This window comes from Bidens hawaiensis, unplaced genomic scaffold (assembly GCF_021521415.1).
Source record: "Bidens hawaiensis isolate Kalapana, Puna unplaced genomic scaffold, B.hawaiensis_p1.1 tig00010668_1, whole genome shotgun sequence".
Classification (NCBI taxonomy): Eukaryota; Viridiplantae; Streptophyta; class Magnoliopsida; order Asterales; family Asteraceae; genus Bidens; species Bidens hawaiensis.
The window spans coordinates 344,154-356,994 of record NW_027491816.1 but is presented as its reverse complement, the minus strand read 5'-3'; positions in this window follow the sequence as shown (position 1 = coordinate 356,994).

Sequence of the window (12,841 nt, the reverse complement as noted above, 5' to 3'; positions counted from 1 at the left end):
ATGTTTAAACCTTACTAATCAAGCATGTAATCTCATGTATTTAGAGGTTTACCTTTAGGGTTTGGCTAATGGATAATGAAGGTCAGCTGAAGAGGAGTATTCTGGACTTTGTTTGCTAAAATATCTACTTAGTTTAATATTTATAATACACTACAAAAGGGTGGGGTATTTACCCCTTTTTTTCCGGCCGCAAGCATACAAGGCCCATTGGGCCTCCTTTTTGGCCCAATGGTGCCTTGGTATTCATGCCAAACGTAAAGGTTGGTCCAAAATTTATTTCGGGTTTGGTTTTTCGCAAGAAAACTAGTTCGAGTGCGCCAACGTACTGACTCGTTGTAAAATTCCAAAATATTTTCACGGATTGCTTAGAACATGTTATAAAAGTATTTTATTAATCTTTTTCGGCTTAACGGATGCTACAATGCTCGTTTTGATATTAACGATTGCGTTTAAGCTTATAGCGTATCGATAAATGAAACCTTTTTCGTTTAAAGAGTTTTAAACGTACTGGGGCCTAAATTTCAATATGTTAGCCTCTACAATATATATATATAACTCGTATATGACCCCTCAGTATATATACGGGTCATAATTATTATCGGTCGGTTACTCGTTTAAGCACTACGAATCAACCGATTTATCGTTTACTTGTTACGTAGTGAATATAGTATACCTCGTTTTGTCACGAATGTCACATTCTCCCCCGTTAAGAAATTTCGTCCTCGAAATTTAATGTGTCATCGGTTTTCTTTTTAAGGAACAGGTGTGGGTATTTCTTTCGGAATTCGTCCTTTCGTTCCCAAGTATATTCGGGTCCTTGTTTTGAATTCCACCGAACTTTTACCAACGAAATTTTGTTGTTTGGTAACTGTTTGGTTTTCCCATCTACAATTTCTACCGGTTCCTTTACGAAGTTGAGTTTTTCATTGATCTGAACATCTTACAGTGGTACTATTGTCGTTTCGTCAGTCAAACACTTTTTCATATTCGATACATGAAACACGTCGTGAATAGTGCTCAGTTCTAAGGGTAGTTTTAATCGGTAAGCTACGGGACCAATTTTTTCAATAATCTCAAAAGGTCCAATGTATTTCGAGGCTAGTTTACCAGTGTTTCCAAATCTTATAACACCCTTCCATGGCGATACTTTTAAAAACACCTTATCACCTATTTCAAAAGATAACGGTTTTCTGCGAACATCGGCATAACTCTTTTGTTGGTCGCGGGCAGCTTTCAATTTTTGCTTAATCTGGTGAATCTTATCGGTGGTTTCCTGAATTAAATCTGACCTTGAAATTTGGGTATCACCCACTTCCGTCCAACATAGTGGTGATCTACATTTTCGCCCGTATAGAGCTTCATAAGGTGCTGCTTGTATACTACTATGATAACTGTTATTGTAAGAGAATTCAATGAGCGGGAGGTGTTGATCCCAATTCCCTTTGAAGTCCAGTACACAAGCACGAAGTAAATCTTCTAAGGTTTGGATGGTTCGTTCGGATTGACCATCGGTTTGGGGATGGTAAGCCGTACTTAGGTCGATTCGGGTTCCCAAGGCTTCTTGTACTGCTTGCCAGAAATGTGAAGTAAAGTGACTGTCTCGATCTGAAATAATCGAAACAGGTACCCCGTGTCGAGATACAATTTCATCGATGTAAATTTGAGCGAGTTTTTTGGTGGTGTAGTTGTTACAGATGGGGATAAAGTGTGCGGATTTGGTTAATCGGTCAACAATTACCCAGATAGCATTGTGTCCTCGGGAAGTTTTAGGAAGGTGTGTCACAAAGTCCATGGTAATTTGTTCCCATTTCCATTGTGGGATTTCAGGTTGCTGTAACATTCCCGAAGGTTTTTGATATTCCGCCTTCACCCTTGCACATGTTGCACATTTACTTACATACACGGCTATATCCTTTTTCATGCCAGGCCACCAGTAAAATTCTTTAACATCTTTATACATCTTATCAGTACCTGGATGAATAGAATATTTGGATTTGTGTGCTTCATCAAGAATAAGCTCGCGGAGTTTATGAAGTGTAGGAATCCACACCCGGTTTTTATAATAGAATATTTCATCAATTTTCTTCTCAAAATTCTTTTCGTTCCCATGTTGTTCTTCTTTTTCTAGCTGATCTGCCTTCAAAGCCTCATCTTGTGCAACACGAACTTGTTCGGTTAGGCTACTTTGAACAATCATTCCGAGTGCTCGTACCCTTAATGGTTTAACTCTGTCTTTTCGGCTTAAAGCATCAGCTACTACATTGGCCTTACCCGGATGGTATTTAATCTCACAATCATAATCATTTAACAGTTCTTCCCATCTCCTTTGTCTTATGTTTAGCTCTTTTTGATCAAATATGTGTTGCAGGCTTTTGTGATCAGTATAGATGGTACATTTGGTGTCATACAAGTAATGTCTCCAAATCTTCAATGCAAAGATAACTGCTCCCAATTCCAAATCATGGGTTGTATAATTCTTTTCATGTACTTTTAATTGTCGGGAAGCATATGCTATTACTTTCTTTCTTTGCATCAGTACGCATCCTAAACCTTTACGAGATGCGTCACAATATACCACCAATTCATCAGTTCCATCTGGAAGGCTTAATATTGGAGCATCACATAACTTCTATTTTAACGTTTGGAAGGCCATTTCTTGTTCTTCTCCCCATTCATACGCTCGATCTTTTTGAGTTAGGAGGGTTAGAGGTTGGGCAATACTTGAAAAGTTTTCAATGAATCTTCTATAATACCCGGCTAGTCCTAAGAATTGGCGAATTTCTCTTGGTGACTTAGGCACTTGCCAATTTGTATTGGCCTCAATTTTACTTGGGTCTACTTGGATCCCTTGTTGATTCACAATGTGTCCCAAAAACTGTACTTCTTGTAGCCAAAATTCACATTTGGACAACTTTGCGTATAACTTCTCTTACCTCAATAATTCTAAGATTTCCCGCAAATGTTGTTCGTGTTCCTCCTTACTTCTCGAATATATCAAAATGTCATCGATAAACACTATCACGAACTTGTCAATGTAAGGTTTGCAAACTCGGTTCATGAGGTCCATAAACACTGCAGGTGCATTTGTCAACCCAAACGGCATAACCAAAAATTCATAGTGACCATATCGAGTTCGGAAAGCTGTTTTTGGTACATCTTCTTCCTGAATTCTTACTTGATGATAACCAGATCTAAGATCAATTTTTGAAAAATACTTCGCACCCTGGAGCTGATCAAACAAGTCATCAATTCGAGGTAAGGGGTATCTATTCTTTATAGTCACTTTATTCAATTCCCGGTAATCAATACACATTCGAAAACTCCCATCTTTCTTCTTTACAAATAACACTGGTGCTCCCCACGGTGAGTAACTAGGTCGGATAAAACCCCTGTCCAGTAATTCTTGTAACTGGTTGGACAATTCTTGCATTTCAGTAGGTGCAAGTCGATAAGGTGCCTTAGCAATGGGTGCTGCTCCCGGTATCAAGTCAATACGGAATTCAACTTGTCGGGTCGGTGGTAAACCAGGCAACTCATCGGGGAATACATCTGAATACTCGTGTACCACTGGGATGTCTTCCATTCATTTTTCCTCGGGTTCCTTAACTGTTACGCTCGCCAAGTATAATGTACAACCTTGGCGCAAATACTTTAATGCCTTAAGTTGGGATACTAGAGGCAATACCGTACCAGATTTCTCACCTTGAACAATCTTCGCCTCATCATTCGGAAGAGGTATCCTAATGGTCTTATCCCTACAGACAATTTCAGCTTTATACTTAGATAGCCAGTCCATACCAACTATAACATCAAAACTTCCCAATTCCACTGGAAATAAATCAATAAGGAATGGGTGGTCGCTTAGGATAAGGGAACAGTTTGGGATTATTCGGTTAACGAGTATAAACTTACCGTTAGCGAGTTCTATAGTATATGGTTTTGTTAGTTCACTAACCGGCATATTTTCTAAAGGTAAGAAGTTAACAGATACGAAACTCCTATCGGCACCCGTATCAAACAAAACTGAAGCATACTGACCCGAAACTAAGAATGTACCTGTCACCACATTCGGATCATGACGCGCTTCACCCTGTCCTAATACAAACGCGCGTCCCCTAGCTGCGTTGGAGGTTGATGCTTGTGCTTGGTTTTGCCTTCTCGCTACACCCTGGTTCAGATTGGGGCAGTATCTCCGAAAGTGTACCGTACTGCCACATTCATAGCAGGCACGGAGGTTCGTGGTAGGTGGGGTTTGTTGGTTGAGTTGTGGGCGGGTTGGTTGAGGTCGAGGTAGTTGAGTTGATTGCGGTGGACGGTTAACAGTGTTGGTGGAGGTTCTACAGTTAGGGGGGCATAGTGTCCCGTTCTTCCACATTTCTGACAATTGATCGGTTTGCAATCACCCACATGATGAAAGTTACATCTTCTGCACTTCGGTAACGTCCCTTTATAGGTCTCTTGTTTTACATTTGAACTGGTCATGACATAACTTCGGGTATTCGGACGAGCCCGCTTGTTTTGAGGGTTTCCTTGCATTCTTGACCCATAATCAGTTCGTTTTAAACTTGTTGTTTCACCTGGCATCCTTATCACTCCACTCCTCATCAGATCAAAAGTAACGACACCCGTTTGAGATACAGCACTTTCTAATGTTGGGTGGGCTACTGAATTCACTATACTTCTCACAGCAGGGGTCAGTCCCCAGATATAACGTTCAATTCGCTTCGCTTCCGGTGTAACTAACCACGGAACTAAGCCGGACAGTTCGTTAAAATGATTCGTGTATCGCACATGGTCCGCTCCTTTCATTTCCAGATTCCATAGCTCGTGTTCCAACCTCTGAATCTCACTTTTAGGACAAAAATGCTCTAGCATGAGGGTTTTTAATTCAGTCCATGACATACGATTAATAGCATCTTGTCCCCTTATTTGGACTACCGTGTTCCACCACATCAGCGCTTGGTCTAGAAACATACTGGTAGCAAATTTGACCACGCGGTTCGGTGGACACTCACTGATATTAATTACTGATTCGGTCTTTTCTATCCATTTGACCAGCCCGCTAGGTCCTTCAATACCCTTAAACTCAATCGGTTTACAGGATGTAAATTGTTTATATGAGTACTCCTGACGTGGGGGTTCTCGGTTATTATTGTTATTATCGGTATTGGTCCGAGTATTATCATTATTAGTTGTGTTAACAACCGGTACAGGGTTTGGGTTCGAGATATTATCAGGGTGCACAACAGGTTCTGGGTTCCCAGTGACATTCATAGTTGGGCGAGTGTTATTATTATTTATGACATTATCAGTATTCACCGGGGTAGTAACACCCGGGGCTACATTAGTGTCCGGCGGAGGTGTATTAACAGTGGCCGTGGTGGTGCTCGTAGGTTGATTAACAGTATTGTTAGCACGTATGCCTGCAGTGACTTGTGCTACAATTGTTGGTATCACTGCTTGTAGTTGACGAGCAATCATTGCGGCCACTTCCGCCTCAGACAAAGGGTTTGCTTTCTTCGGGTCCATTCTATAAAATAATCAATTATATAATAATCAATATCGTTTCACTATGAACAGCACAACTTTACAACATTACAATTTCACAACACACAACTATGCCAAAGAAAACACATTTGTATTAATTATAATTATTACTGTACATATGTATCCAAAATTAGCGCATAGGCTTAACCTGGTATAGGCCAGCGCTTGTATATGCATATCAAAATTTGTCACTAAGTGACATGTAGACTTAACCCGATAAGGGCCAGTGCTTGAAATAGTACTAAACCACAAACAACTCCCAAGTCAGCCCAACACGCTGTAACAAAATGCTGCTTGGGATATCAAAAGACTATATACATAAGGCTATACTACTATGTCCTATCCATTCTTTGTAACATGAAGCCACAACCAAACAACAACAGCCACTAGGGTTGCATTAACCGCTAAACATACTCCTAGTAGTATCATTGCCCAATCCAGACGCCCCTGGCTGTGAGCACTGGATCTTTGCACAATTCTGATTTCTTGCTGCATGTACCACATGTGATCTTGCATATCATGTCTATGCTGGTTTAGGTTATTTATCGAATGTGATTGTTCTAAAAGCTGATCAGTCGCTAAACCCAACCATGCTGAATCAGAATGACGAGGTGGCTCGGGTACCGGGGCGGGTAAACCCCAAGTAGGAATAGATATCTCAGTGACCTGGACACGTGATGTTTCTCCCCTATGATACGTAGATCGAGGTGGGGGAGAGGTGTGCTCAGGTGGCCGCACTGAAATACGAGCGGTCTAACAGTTTCTAATAGTGGGTGGGGGTACTGGTGTATGCTGTACGGGTGGAGTAGATGATCTGGGTGCTCTAATAGGTGAATGATAAGCACTAGTAGCTCCCTGTCCTACAACATTCCTAGGGGATTCCCTAGGGGGATAGGTGTCACAACGGTAACCCGATAAGCCGGGTTGACCTGAGGGTACCTCGTGGGGAATTACCGCATCTGAACCTTCTTCCATTTCCTCTAATTCCTCCCCAGTTTCCTCTTCTGGATCCTCCTCCTCCTCCTCAGACCATGTTGGTAGGGTATTAGATAAACGATCAGTAGATCTCAACATATTCCTGCACAATTGTTAGTAATAAGAATAATATCCTACTATATTAATCATAGTAAAATACATGCAGGTATTTATACACATAAGCACAAATAATCGTTTATATACACAAATATTTATCTATTATTATATTTTATACACATATGTTGCTGTTTTTACCTATTCGATTGTTTATCGACTTCTTCTCGAATTTCCGCGTACAAACAAGTCCGTTATTATGTTCCGGACCATAATAACCCGCTTGTCCATTCGCGTTCATCACGAGAATCATCAGTGTATATTATTTAATATTATTTTATCCCCAGAGTTAATCGAGCCTAAGGTTATCTTAGGGTATCCTAAGGGACATCCTAATTCTTTATAACCAATGGCTCTGATACCAACTTCTGTCACACCCCGACTAGGTAGTTGCGGAAGCGTAATACGGGAATGTAACAGATAACACTGGTATCAACAACATTGTTTATAAAGAAATTCACAAACTAATTTACATCATATTACATGGGTTGGTACTATGTTTACAAACTAGATGAGAATCACATGACCGGTTTACGAGCTTTTTATTTAATATTATATATCTGCGTCTATTCACAGCTATTCAATTCTTCTTCTAACACCAAGCACGTAAGCAAATCATTCCACTTTTGCTTTACCTGAAAAGCATGTTAAAACGGGTCAACTACGTCTAGTTGGTGAGTTTCAACTTTCACGAGTATCAACGAAATCAGTATACGAGTTCGTAAAGTTTATAGTGTGTATGTATATCTGTATGTGTATGATGTATTATACTAAGCCACAAGTGAAACCGAAACGAGCTATAACGCATGGCCTCCACTGCCCATGCACTCCCGTTGGCATTTAACAGCCACTTTGCCCCAAGTATGTACTATGTCTAACACCACATAACAGTATGTAAAAATATAATGATAATGTGCAACTGGGTTTACATATGTTCCGGCATACCCCTCCGGCCCTATCAGTTGGGTTTGTCAAACCGATAGTACTATCCACACGTCACCGGCACGAAGTTAATCACTTGTGTTTGTGGGGACTTGTCAAGTGTTAGTACTTAGATAATCCACATCATCACACGTTTTCAAGTATATAAGTATATGTAAACATGCTTTTCACCCCAAAAGTTCGTAAAACAGTTTAGAAAGTGGGGGTCGTGAAACTCACCTTATCGTAGTTCGCACGGAAATTATATATCAATAAGTTAGGTGTCTCGCTTAAAGCCTGATTCCTATAAACGGTATCGTATCGTTAATACTAGTACAGTTTTCAAGCTAAGTCGGGCTGTATAAATAATCTGGGTATAGCTGTTAGGCCCAGAACATGACCATAGTCTTAGATTGTGACGTTGTATACTATGAAATGTTTAAAACTAGATTTGGCTCAGTTTCACCGTTTCCCGAGCCTAGCCAAGTTGGTTGTTTATGTGTTTCGGGATTAGGTAAGATCACATAAACTTAAGTAAATATATTGATTGATAAAATGATTTGATTTATTAAAGAATTTTAAGGTTTCGGTATCTGGTTTGATCGCAGGGTTCATTTCCGTTTTCACACGGGTTTAATTATACAAAACGCGCACAATCCACCCGAATTGTCCGGAATTCTCGTAAAAAGTTCGTTTTTATCAATATCATTCAAAAATATGATATTTGGCCACTTTTGACATTTTGACATACCAGTCAGTCCGTTAAACACAAAACTGCCGGTTTCGTTAAAACAATTATAATTTAAATCTTTGATTAATCATAACTAAATATGTACTTATATATAAATTATGTAAATTTTTGTAAAAATACATTAAGACATGGAGAATTTTATAAAAATATTTTCAGAAATTTTATGATTAATTATTTATTTATAAAAATTCATTTAATAGGTTATAATCGTGTAATAAATGGCCCGTTTATATCAAACGACCTCCGAAAAATCCGATAATTTTTACAAATGGCCTCAATGTTATTACATAGCCCCTGAAAAATCTTCAGAACCTAACTCGTTTGACAAAATGCCTTTTTGTGCGTTTTTCGGCTGTTAAAATTTGGTTAAACCATAATTGCACAAACCATACTTAGGCATTTCCAATGATCCCCAAACTTTACCAGTGATCTTAGCATCACATATTAAACTCCAAAACCAAGTTTCATAATATTTCAATATGTTTAGCTATTTTTCCCAAATAAACGCTCATAAACGGAAATAAATTCACCAAATATTCTCCGTTTATCGAAAAATGACCAAATTTGAACAGGGACTCATTTATATGATGTCTAATGTCCCTGCAAGTTTTGACAAGCTAAAAACATGCACGTCACAACCTAATACTAAACAGCCCCTAAAAGAGTGTTACGGGTTTACCTTGTCGGTTTTCGATGAGTTTTGCTAGCTTAAACGACTCTCCTGGTCTCGGGTTGCAAACTCAGTGTATCTACATATCATATAACATCAAACCAAGCATAAATCATCCATGTGACAGCCTTGATAATTAGGGTTTCGGTTTTGGGTTCAAACCGAACTTTCTAACCGTAAAAACGTTGTATTCATGTTCTAATCCGCGTTTTTGACCAAAAAAGTATATGTTCCTAGTTTGTAAACATGTTTAACATCAAAACATGGTTTTACTTGATTTTTATGGTTTTTGGATGGTTAAACATGTTTAAAACTAATCAAGAACTAATTTTTCATGTTTAAACCTTACTAATCAAGCATGTAATCTCATGTATTTAGAGGTTTACCTTTAGGGTTTGGCTAATGGATAATGAAGGTCAGCTGAAGAGAAGTATTCTGGACTTTGTTTGCTAAAATATCTACTTAGTTTAATATTTATAATACACTACAAAAGGGTGGGGTATTTACCCCTTTTTTTCCGGCCGTAAGCATATAAGGCCCATTGGGCCTCCTTTTTGGCCCAATGGTGCCTTGGTATTCGTGCCAAACGTAAAGGTTGGTCCAAAATTTATTTCGGGTTTGGTTTTTCGCAAGAAAACTAGTTCGAGTGCGAAAACCAGCGCGAAAACGAGTGTTTTTCAGCCTAGTTTTGTAAAATAAGTAAAACGTACTGACTCGTTGTAAAATTCCAAAATATTTTCACGGATTGCTTAGAACATGTTATATAAGTGTTTTATTAATCTTTTTCGGCTTAACGGATGCTACAATGCTCGTTTTGATATTAACGATTGCGTTTAAGCTTATAGCGTATCGATAAATGAAACCTTTTTCGTTTAAAGAGTTTTAAACGTACTGGGGCCTAAATTTCAATATGTTAGCCTCTACAATATATATATAACTCGTATATGACCCCTCAGTATATATACGGGTCATAATTATTATCGGTCGGTTACTCGTTTAAGCACTACGAATCAACCGATTTATCGTTTACTTGTTACGTAGTGAATATAGTATACCTCGTTTTGTCACGAATGTCACATAATCACTGTCTGTATATGCAATCAGATCAGAAGATTGATTCTTTGGATACCAAATCCCTAGGTCTGGTCTTCCCTTCAAATATCTGAATATTCTTTTAACAACATTCATGTGGGAGACTTTTGGACTTAATTGGAATCTTGCACACACACATACAGCAAACATGATATCTGGTCTTGTTGCAGGATACATCAGAGATCCAATTTTGGCTCTATATTCTTGTTCATCTATAGGCTCCCCCTTTTCATCTGCAATCATCTTTTCTTTGGTGTCCATTGGAGTTGAAGCAGTTTTGTGCTCTTGACAGTTGAACTTGTTCAAGATGTCCTACACATATTTGTTTTGATGAATGAAAATCCCCTCAGCCTTCTGTTGAACTTGCAATCCTAGAAAGAAGTTCATTTCTCTCATAGAACTCATAATGTATTTGGACTTCATTACCCCTTCAAACTCCATACACATTTTTTCATTTGTAGAACCAAAGATGATGTCATCCACATACACTTGTAACAGAAGCAAGTCTGATACCTTTATTTTGTAGAAGAGTGTCTTTTCAATGGCTCCTCTTTTGAAAACATTTTCAAGATGATGATTTGACAGCTCATCATACCATGCTCTAGGAGCCTGATGCAATCCATAAAGGGCTTTGTTTAACTTATACACCCTGTTTGGATACATTGGATCCTCAAAACCTGGAGGTTGAGCAACATACACCTCTTTATCAATCTTTCCATTTAGAAATGCAGACTTAACATGAAGCTGGAACACTCTAATGTTCTTTGAGGCAGCATATGCAAGAAAAATCCTGATAGCTTCAAGTCTTGCAACAGGTGCAAAGACTTCCTCAAAGTCTATTCCTTCTTCTTGAAGACATCCCAGTGCTACAAGTCTAGCTTTATTCTTAATCACCAAACCCCTTTCATCCCTTTTGTTTCTAAAAACCCATTTGGTTCCAATTGCATATCTGTCAAATGGCTTATCAACAAGGTCCCACACATGCAGGTCTCTAAATTGTGTCAATTCCTCTTGCATTGCTTCCACCCAACTATTGTCTTTTAATGTTTGTGCTATGTTCTTTGGTTCTATTTGGGACAGAAAACAAGAGTAAAGACAGATGTTTGCAATTTCGGAATGACTTCTTGTAACTCTTTCATGCAAATCACCAATGATGTTTTCAGAAGAATGATTCTTTTCCACATAAGGAGTTTGTACAATCATATCTGTAGACATGTTTGTGTCAAGATTTGTTTCATTGAGTTCTGGATCTTCAATGATCAAATCAGCTTCTACATCATGAAATTCTGGTGCTTCATCATTATTTTGTCCTGAAGTAGATGCACCTTTGTTTTCTAAGTTCAGTCTTAGAAATAGATCTTGAAATCTTGCAGTGGATGCAGTTTCATTTTCACTTGCATGGTTGCTTGTGTCATCCTCAGGCTGAATTGTATCATTCTGTAAATCTGGATTGTCTTGATTGTGCTCAGCATGATCATGTTCATCAGTGTTCCATGAGGAATTCTTCACAAAAGAATATTCTTTCTCTTTTCTAGCAACCTTCTTCCATAAATCTTCCAAGTCCAATATTTTCTTCTTCTTTTCTTCAATTACACTGGTCTTGTAGAATGAGTCATCAAAGTCTTTAGGATAAATCTTGAAAGACCTTATTAACTTCTCATGATCAAACAGCCATGCTGCACCATCAACTGTATTGAATTGATTCTCATTAAAGATGATGTCATATGATTCTATAACACTCAAGTGATCTTTCACATAAACTCTGTAGGCTTTTGAGTGTGTAGAATATCCAACAACGAAGCAATCCAGGGATTTTGTTTGAAACTTGTTCAAATAGTCCCTTGTATTCAAAAGAAAACATTTGCATCCAAAGGGCTTGAAAAACATGATGTAAGGCTTTCTGTTGTGAAATATTTCATAAGGAGTTTTGTTATGCCTTTTGTTCACAAGTACCATGTTCTGAACATAGCAGGCTATATTTATGGCTTCAGCCCAAAAAGTGACAGGCAGATTAGCATCTGCTAACATGGTTCTTGCAGCTTCAATAAGTGTTATGTTTCTTCTTTCTGCTACACCATTTTGCTCAGGAGTTATAGGAGCTGAAAATTGTTGTTGTATTCCTTTTGCCTCACAAAAATCTTGCATAACTCCATTCTTGAACTCAGTGCCATTGTCAATTCTCATCATCTTGACTGTCTTCTTGTTCTCAATCATTGTTACACAAACTTTAATCAACTCTACAGTCTCATCCTTGGTACTTAGGAAATAAACCCATGTGTATCTTGAATAGTCATCAATGATCACCAGACAATATCTTTTCTTCTCAATACTTGGTACACTCACTGGACCAAAGAGATCCATGTGAAGTAATTCAAGTACTTGATCAATTGAGTTGATGAGCTTTGGCTTATGAGTAGATTTGTGTTGTTTTCTCTTTTGACATGAATCACAATGATCTTCCAACTTGAATTCTCTTGTAGGTAAGCCTATGACATGCTCACCTTTGACAAGTCTATTCATGTTCTTCAAGTTCACATGACACAGTTTCCTATGCCACAATTTTGACTCATTTTCAGTGGCTTTGGAAACAAAACATGAACCTCCTCTTGAAATAGCTTCTTTCATATTCAATTCATACAAGTTACCATTTCTTGGTGCCATCATCATAATCATTTCAGGTGGAATTACAAACTCAGGTTTTAAAATGAAACAATGAATCATCAAAACTGACTTTGTAACCCTTATCACACATTTGTGATATACTCAGCAGA